The 10,183-nt window shown below is 37.8% G+C and overlaps 1 long non-coding RNA gene across 1 annotated transcript; it reads left to right on the plus strand.

Moving 5' to 3' along the window:
- The first annotated feature begins 3,485 nt into the window (after positions 1-3,485).
- Positions 3,486-7,641, plus strand: LOC129150876 (uncharacterized). The gene is made up of 2 exons (XR_008557657.1): positions 3,486-3,610; positions 7,510-7,641. It is a non-coding gene; the product is annotated as an uncharacterized LOC129150876 (long non-coding RNA).
- Positions 7,642-10,183: the final 2,542 nt, after the last annotated feature.

Raw genomic sequence — 10,183 nt, forward strand, 5'->3', positions numbered from 1 at the left:
CACAATTTACAATTATAGAACTGCATTGTTCCAGTAACAATTTCACTTCTAGTCTAAGAAATAATTGGAATTAAACATTCAGATATTTTAAGGTAACATTAAGCTAAAACAAGGTTAAAAAGTCAACAATCTCAGAATACCCAAAGCCATGAAATGTAATCAGAAACATGATTTTAGGAAATTTTCCATATGAAAGGAATTTATGTGGTATTTTAATATATTGTGATTAAACACTAAAGATTATGCATATGTCAAATTTAAACTATAACTCATCCTCTTACTAATAAAATGGTATTGACTAGTTATTTTGCCTACTTAATTTTTTATTGCATCATCTAAGTGGTAATTATATCTACCACATGAGATTGTGTGTTTAGCTGTTGTGTGTGTGTTCCTGTCTGTGTATATGTGACAGAGAGGAGGGCAGGGGGAGGGCTGAAATTGCTTGCTCAGTGATAAACACTAAGGTTTAAACAGGCAGCATGTTATAATAGGTTTAGAGTTTGGTTCCAATCAAGTAAGCTGGGGTTTTAATCTTAATTTTGTCTTCATCACATTGGAACAGGATACAAACTTAAGGGAAAACTTAATTCCTTGAGTTTGTTTTCTTCTAGGAATAATAGAAATAATTATATTTTTACAAGGATTAAAAACAGCTTTCTCATTTAAAATGAACTAAAAAAAAAAGTTGATGCATATAGATATTGAGCAAACAGGAAGTATCTCAGACCTAAAACTCTCAACATGCTTTATAGAATTCAAGTTCTTATTTATTAGTAGTTATCATTCTTTCCTAAAAATTGTTTCTTCCATAAGAAATTAAATATTTATCTTATCACAAAGTATAATTATTTCTTTGTATTACTACTTATAAGTATTATCTGGCTATATAAATATGTATAGAATTTGTAGCCATATTTCAAAATATTAGTTAAATTAATATCATCTTATATAGGAAAATGAATATCTTTCTCGTTCAAGGGCATATTTGCACTTAGTACCAGTCAATATAACTATAGTTTATGTAGAAAGAACATTAAGATGTTTACATTAGTAAAACAAAATGGCCAGATGTTTAGGTTAACTACAGATGTTAAAGTAGATTGTAGAAAGAAAATAATCTTGTGGAATTTTGAAACTATATATAAAATTACTAGTGTTCCTGTTGCAGGAAAAATCTTGCAATAGGGTTTCTGCTGCACTCTACCCGCCCCTCCTCCGCTCCTCCCTTGTCCCCCGGCCCGCCTTCTCTGCCAGCCCACCCCCACTCTCCTTCCTTCTCCCCCAGCCCCGCCTCCGCTCCTCCCTTCTCCCCCCCCCCCCCCGACTTGCTTGCTTCTCAGCAGCTTTGCTCCCTTCAGCATCTCTTGGCTTCTTTCTACGCTGTCTTGATATGCAAATTAGCCGCCATCTTTGTTGGGGTAATTTGCATAATCATCCTGATTGGTCAGTGGGCGTGGTTTGGTCGTAGCAAAGGTGTGGTCAATTTGCATATTTGTCTATTACAAGGTAGGATAGGATGTTAATAAATGAATATTCAGCTTTCCTTGGCCTCTTGAAATTGTGATGAGCATAACTCAGATGTAGGGAACATTATTCATCCGTTTAGCAAACATAAATCAATGCCTATTATGTTCTAGCCTTTTTTTTTTCAAATACCAAAAATGAGGATGAATAAGATACAGCACCTGTTATGAAGTAACTTCCATATTTGTGAAATAATCCAATATGGAAGTAGGTGTGATAGGAACAGGAATAAGGAACAAGTAAAAAGCCCTTCTGTATGGCTGGTGTAGCTTAGTAGTTGAGCATTGAACTTTGAACCAAGAGGCCACTGGTTCGATTCCTGATAGGGCACATGCCTGGGTTGTGGGCCCGATCCCCTGTAGGGGGCTTGCAAGAGGCAGCTGATCAATGATGTTTCTATCTCTCTATCCCTGTCCCTTCTTCTCTATATAAAAAAAAAAATCAATTTTACATATATATATATATATATATATATATATATATATATATATATATATGTATATATATTTTTAAAGCCCTCCTGAGTTTATTTTGCCAACTTTGATCAATCAACAGGAGAAAGATCTGATTTTGCAACCATAGTCTATTTGTGATGGGGTACTCGGCAATTAGATTGGTTTGGTTCTGGGCACATCAGTTGGATGGGAAAAATAATTTTATTAAGGAAAATTGGGGACCAGGAATTCTCTACAGATTAATAGTAAAAGGAATAATTCATCTTTGCCTTGGAATGCCCCCTCCCTGAAGTGTGGCCAAGCTGAGTGGAGATTAAACTGATTTCGCCCATTGAGAACATCACATTTTTAACCTCATTCTGTCACCATCAAGTACTGGAAATATACACATCTCTCTTTATTTTTTAATAATTGTTTTTTAAACATATTTTTATTGATTTCAGAGAGGAAGAAGAGGGAGAGAGAGATGGAAACATCAATGATTAGAGAGAATCATTGATTGGCTGCCTCCTGCACACCCCCTATTGGGGATCAAGCCTGCAACCCCGGCATGTGCCCTTGACCAGAATTGAATCTGGGACCCTTCAGTCTGCAGGCTGATGCTCTAGCCACTGAGCCAAATCGGCTAGGGCAATGTACACATCTCTTACGCTAAGTGCCAAGTGTGCTTCCCAGTGTCTTTCACATAAATATTTCATATGCGATGATAGTAATAATTATTCTGTCTTAAATTATTATTTTTTGCTTGAAATTAAAATAGCTGACCTACTGAATTAATGGAGTTGTCAAGAACGTTAAGGAAGTAGTACTTTTTAAAATTTGTGTATGCTTCATAATAAGATATTTTTCTATGTATTGTATTCAAATAAAGGGAATGTTGTAAAGGTACAGTTTTCTCCATTTAAACATAAAGATACGACTGCCCAGCTGGCATGCTCAGTGGTTGAACATTGACCTATGAACCAGGAGGTCATGGTTTGATTCCTGATCAAGGCATGTGTCTGGGTTTTGGGCCTGATCCCTAGTGGGGGGTGTGCAGGAGGCAGCTGATAAATGAATGATTCTCTCTTATCATTGATATTTCTATCTCTCTCCCTTCCTCTCTGAAATCAATAAAAAAAAATTAAATAAGAAGCCCTAGCTGGTTTTGCTCCGTGGATAGAGCATCAGCCTGCGGGATGAAGGGTCCCAGGTCGGATTCTGGTCAAGGGCACATGCCTTGGTTGCAGGCTGGATCCCCAGCAGGGGGTGTGCAGGGGGCAGTCGATCAATGATTCTCATCATTCATGTTTCTATCTCTCTCTCCCTCTCCCTTCCTCTTTGAAATCAATTAAAAATATATATTTAAAAAATTTAAATAAGTAAAATGAAGATACTAAGACTAAGAGCAGCTCAGGTCCCTGTCTGAAACATTAGATGTAGTTACGTCTATGATGTCATAAAAGAGTTGCCATATTTTTTCTTCCGGGGCCTTTTGTCAACTAAATTATAGAAAATGTTTAAGCAAGTTAACATGCCATTTTTCTTTACGGTTGTTTACTCATTCTTTATTGAGAAACCAAGTGTTCCATATCAGGGATCAACAAGAGAGGATAAAAGATAAAAACTGCATGCCAGGAGCTTTCATTGTAAGTGGGGTGAGGAAAGTGCAGATGAGAAGTCAAATAGAATGTATAGCAGTTAGGTAGGGATAAAAAATATTAAAGCTGAACAAAGTGTATGGGGGATGAGTGTCAATTATATAGAGAATGTCAAGAAAAGTTTCCCCAATGAGCTGACATTTGAGGCCTGTAAGAATTGAGGAACAGAGTAGGAGCAATGCATGTAGAGAAAACTGCAATTGCAAAGACCCAGAAGTGTGTGTGTGTGTGCTGGTTGTTTTTAGGAATAGTAAAGCAGAAAGAGGTCAAAGAAAAGTAAGAAAAGAGATGAGGTCATAAAGCTAAAAAATGAAGGCCAGAACTCATGTATTATTAGATCTTGAAGGGTTTTATTTTATTTTTCCAGAGTAAAATTTGAAAACAATGCAAAAGTTTGAGTAACATAGTAGTATATTCTAAATAAATTTTAACAGATCACTGTAGCTGCAATATTGTGTGTAGTCTAGTCACACAATAAGAGAGGAAAGAAGAAGCCATATGAATCAAGGTAGCTACATTCTTGTATTTAGCTGAAATTTAACACAAAACAAGGTTTTAAATTGATAAGATTGGGAGGGGTTAGAGGAAAAAAAGGCAAAGATTTAGTCTAGGATTTGGAGCCTGGTCATGTGTAAAAGTAAAATTAACATTTTTTAAGCAGAAGGGACAGAATTGAGGTCAAATGTAAGGAACTCAGTTTTGAGGATTATTAAACTTAAGCTATTATTAAACATTTAAGTAAAAAACTAAGTAAGTAGAAATATGAACTCTCCTGGAAAGAAAATCAATGAATATAGACAAAAGACAGAGGAATGCTGGTACAATATATTTGAGAAGTATGCTATCTATATATATAAAAAGCCAGCGACCATAAGGGCCATAACGACCAGTCGCTATGACGCCCACTGTGGCCAGCGAACCGCCCAATCAGGGGGTGGGGCTGGTTGGCCACTCATGGCCCCTCCCTGCTGCCAGCCTGCCCCTGTTTGGACTCTCCCACCCCAATCAAGAACAGGCCACCAGCCAAATGACCCCTTCTTTCCCCTCTGGCTAGCCCCGCCCCTGATTAGCCTGCCCTACCATGATAGGCCTGCAGCCCTCCCCCTGGCTAGCCCAGCCCTGATCTCACACCCCCACCACAATAGGGAGTGGGGCTGGGTGGCCAACCTCCTGCAGCCCCTCCCCTTGGCAACCCTACCCTTGATCGCATGCCCCACCCCAATAGGGGGTGGGGCTGGCCAACCCAAACTCCTGCAGCCCCTCCTCCAAGCTGGCCATGCCCCCAATGGGCCCCCACCACCCTGATCGGCCCACAGCCCCTCCTTCCACCAGCCCCATCCCTGATTGCCCTCACCACCCCAATAGGGGGTGGGGCTGGCCCACCAACCTTCTTCAGCCCCTTCCCCCACTGGGCCCCACCCCAGATCAGCCCCCCACCCCATCAGGTCAGGGCCAGGGCCAGCCAGCCAACCACCCATGGCTCCACCCTCAGGCCTCTGGCCCCCTGATCGGCACCCTCCACCCCAATCTCAGGCAGGGCCTGCTGGCAAATCACCCGAGGCCCCTTTCCCCAGCTGGCCAGGCCTGATCGGGCCCCAATAGGGGCAGGCTGGCTGACCAACCTCCCGCTATCTCCTCCTCCCAACAGGCCCAGCCACGATCTGCCCTGATTGGGTCTGGGTTGGCTGGACCCCACCTATGCACAAATTCATGCCCTGGGCCTCTAGTTACAAATAAAATAACAAGCCCAAGTGGAATCACTTATGCTAAGCCTCATTCACAAATCAAGACTTAACTCAATTACAATTTCAATTGTCTCAGAAATGAAATCTTAAATCAGTTAATCAGAAATCACCCGATCAGCACTAGTTAGGTAATCTGCCTCATAGACCCCTGCCATGTCCTAAAGGGAAGTAACATTGCAAGAGGAAACATGCTTTTTTTCCTAGTATAGCTTCTTTGTTCCTGCTCTTTTCTGCATATAAAGTCTTTCATTTGGTACAGCTCTTTTAAGATCATTTCTATCTGCTATAACATTTAAATCAAATTTTTGCTCAAATAAATTCAACATTTGCAATATGCCTCAGTTTATTTTTTAATGGTTCAAATTGAGAGTTTGGCCTGAACTAGATTTTTATCCATAAGAACAGAAGAGCATTCTTGTAGATAGAGGAGCACAAGTGTAAGTGGGTAGAAGTTATTTTGTATTTATTTAAATTTCATATTATATTAGGAAGTGCAGTTACCCAGGTGAAAGGAAGGAGAGGGAGATTTTGAAGAGTTGGGGAGAGTTGAGAAATTTTGAAATAGATGTTTGAGAAATTAGGGAAGTGAATGCACTAAGGAATGCTTACTAGTTAATGATAAGGTCTTGTTTGAGATAAATTAACATGTATAAAGTTGGACTATATATACACAGTATATATATATATATATATATATATATATATATATATATATATATAGAGAGAGAGAGAGAGAGAGAGAGAGAGAGAATATATATATATATATATATATATATATATATATATATATGAGTTTAGGTAGAGAGTTAGATTTAAACAGGGTTGAAATTTAGCCATATGAGAACAGCAAACACTGAGAAAGACCAAGGAGTTGATTTCATACACAAAGGAATGATTGAAATGACTAACTATGAAGTTGAAATAGGATTTTAATTAATTTTGCAATAAGCACTTAATGATTCCTTTGATGTGTCCAGTATTATGTGCTCATGGAAAAATAAGAAGATAATGTTGGCAAGTTTTCATGCAAGACTTAGTCTGTGCTTAGAAAAACTAATTTCTATCACTCATACCAAAATATAGGAGAATTTTGAATGAAGAATATGAGAAAATATAATTAAATCAAATTATAATTAAAATATTGTTGAATTAAAACAAAATAGTTAAATACAATTACGTAAAACACATTTGATAATTGCAATAAAAACTTTCATTACACTAGACATTAGATTGTGCTTGATAGCACTGAAAAATTCTACATAGTTGTGTGATAGATTCACTAACTCATTTATTCATTCATTAAATAATTATTGATTTCCCGGTCTATGCCAAGCAATTGTATTAATGCTCTGTTACCTGCTGTAACAAATAAATTACCACAGATTAGTCTGTTAAAACAACACAAATTTTTTATCTTATAGTTGTGTAAGTCAGAAGTCCAAGACAGGTCTCACAGGCTATATATAACCAAGGTATCAGCAAGTCTAATTTCTTTTTTCTGGAAGCTTTAGGGGAAAATCTGGTTCCTTGACTTTTCCAGCTTCTGGAGGCATTTTCTTTGCTCTTGGCCCCCCTACTCTGCTTTTGAATAAAGCAATATCATATATTTCTGTCCTTTCTTGCTGGCTGACCATAGCTTGGGAAGGTTCACCACTCTTATGGATTTACCTGACTAGACTGTGCCCACCAGGATAATCTCTCATGGAAATAATGTTGATCATAATGACATCTGCAAAGTACATTTATTTAAGGAAGGCAAGATATTCCTGCATTCCAGAAATTAGGATGTGATCATCTAAGGCAGGGAGTCACTTTGCTGCCATAGCATTAGAAATATTGTTCTGCCTTCATAGACTTTACATTTGAATGGGTGAGACTATTTATAGTGCATGATTACCATTAATTTATGTGTAGACTAATTATGAGCTATCACAGTTGCATGTTATATCGTTTTAGAATTAAAAATGGGGTGAAAACTAACTGTGTTGCTACATCAATGAGCAGAAGCATAGATATCTATTTGGGAATGCTGTTGAACACCAGAAGATCAGCAACTGCTTACGGTGACAAAGTCATAGAATTCAATTTCACCAGTCTTTTGCTATATCATAATTAACAAAGTTCTTGCATTTCTTTTTTTAGGGAGAACTGAGAATTCCTAAGTGGAAAGAAATGAAGAATTCACTCCAAACGACACCCATCGCACTGAGTGTGATGCTGAGGGAGCTGGGACCTGGAGATTGGTGAAGTGGAATAAAGGGAAGGATTCCATCACACTAAGAAATAGGCTACGTTTCATCAAGGACCCTGGCTAATGCAAATGTGCAATTCCTATGCGAGACAGTGCATCCTTGGGAGAACATGGCGTTTTTCTCTGAAAAGATCCCATTTCCACATGGGTTGAGATAGGTAAAGTCAATTTGTTATCATATTTTCTTTTTTAAAATATATTTTATTGATTTTTTTACAGAGAGGAAGGGAGAGGGATAGAGAGTTAGAAACATTGATCATCTGCCTCCCTGCACACCTCCTACTGGGGATGTGCCCACAACCAAGGTACGTACCCATGCCCGGAATCGAACCTGGGACCCCTCAGTCCACAGGCAGATGCTCTATCCACTGAGCCAAACCTAATTCCACTCCCTTGTCAAGTGTCCTCTCTTTGTCTCTCCCCTGACCTTGAGGAGTTAGCAATCTCCTTCGGAGACAGGTTACATTAATAAGCATTTGGAATAAATACTTTTATAACACAGGCTATAATGAGTTTAAATGTGATTTGAGAGAAGTTAAGAGAAGGGAAATGCCTAGACGAGGAATAATTAATCTTTGGATGCTCAAACTTGTGTGCATTTGAGCACTTTTCCTCTATAGCCTATCATTGGAAGAGAGGAGGGGGTATAGAACTTCATCAGATATAAGGGATTCATTCTCATTATGTTGAAGGGTTTTCCATCTTGCCTAACCTGATACAAGTTTTGTTTGTCTGCCGTGAAACACCTCAGCAGATTTGTAAAAGAACTTTGGCGAGCACACTTGTCTTCATCAACAGCAGCAGTGGCAGTCAAACACTTGATCTCCAAGTCCTGTCATCTCCCTTTCTGCTTTTCCGGCACCATATTGCATAGAGAGTTATTACAGGTACCTTCAGACAAGCCCAGTGTTTCAGGTTGACTCAAGCCAATTTGGTCTTGACAAGTCCTGATAGTATTGTCTGCCAAAGTGAGAGTCTGGTGAGAGTTATACACTTTCCCAAAACCTCACCAACTAAATTCTGTTGCATATACAAACATGTATTAAACAAACCTTTTCACAAAGGTGTTACAGTTTGTCCAATAAAGATGATGAAATTCCATCTTTCTGTTGTTTCCAACTCTCCCACTATACTTTCTGTGTAAAGTTGACTTGTGTCAGACACACTAATATTTTGGAAGGAGGGATATAGTAAGCAGAATGAGACACCAGGATTCTACTAATCAATAGTTGGGCTTAGACACATTTTGGGGTAAATCCTGTCCACCGTCCCAAGAGATCCAGATCCTTAAGATTGTTATATAGGTGTGAAAAATGTCTCTAAAATCATCGAGCCAATCCTGAATACCAATAAATTTACCAATAATAGCCCATTTCTAAAATGTGTTATGATAATTGATAGTCTTCTGATCTCATAAAACTAATTTTTAAAATTTACTATAAAAATTAACAAAGCTGTGGTTGATAAAGATAGTTAAAGTATTTTTACACTACAATTATCTGGATGTGGGCTTTCTAACTTAATGTTAGGTAGCTTCCCTGAAAGTGTGGATATTCCTAAGTAGAGCAAATAACAACCCTTGTATAGACTGACATGGAGTTATCCCCACATATATTTTATATCTTATTCAACTCGCTCTTGAAATATAGACTTGTACACTTTTCTAAATTATACTTAACTTGCTACTTAACTCCACAAGAATCTCTAATAGTATGCCAATTCCAACATATCCAAAGGACATTTTGATTCTTAGCCCATATTTTTCAAACTCGCCTTTGGACTGTCTCTATTTTAGTATATAAAATCAGTATGCACTAATTGTTCTGGTAAATAACTCCTACGTGTTCCTCATTCCTCTCTTTCACTTGCTCTCATCTTCTCATTCTAATATACAAATCTACAAATCCTGTCCATGCTAAGCAAACGTCTTCCTACTTCACTAACAACCTGGTAGTTGAAAACGCCATCATTTCTTGTATGGTTCATTCAAATGCTCTCCTAATTAGTCCCCTTGTCTCTGTCTTCACCTAATCCCTTCACTACATAATGGACAGATTGAACTTGTAGAGATTTAAATCATATTATACCATTCCAAGCTTTCAAGTAATCAAAGGTCTTTATTATGTTTAAATTAAACTCAAGACTCTTTATCATGATCTATACATTCCAGTATGACCAGTTCCTGACTTGTTTCAAGCCCATTTCATTTGATTCCTTCTTTCTCATTGTGCTCCCACAATATTGACTATGTTTTAGTAATTGAAAAATTAATTTTGACTCAAAATGATTCTGTCTGTTTTACTCTGAGAAAGAAAAAAATAAGATTACTGTTTTAATAAAATTGGAATAGACATGACTTTTTTAGAGAAATGCTTTCTTTGAAACACATCCAGTCAATCGCCTGTATTCACAGGTTTAAAACACGCTGACTCATCTCTTAGCAGAATGTGCTCCTTTCACTATGATAGCCCCTCAACATATAGAAGAAGCTCAGTATAGAAACTATACTCACAAAGTCGCTTTTTCTTTAAGTGATAAACATGCTTTTTAAAAGGTAAAAATTGA

The sequence above is a fragment of the Eptesicus fuscus genome, chromosome 2 (assembly GCF_027574615.1).
Source record: "Eptesicus fuscus isolate TK198812 chromosome 2, DD_ASM_mEF_20220401, whole genome shotgun sequence".
Taxonomy (NCBI): Eukaryota; Metazoa; Chordata; class Mammalia; order Chiroptera; family Vespertilionidae; genus Eptesicus; species Eptesicus fuscus.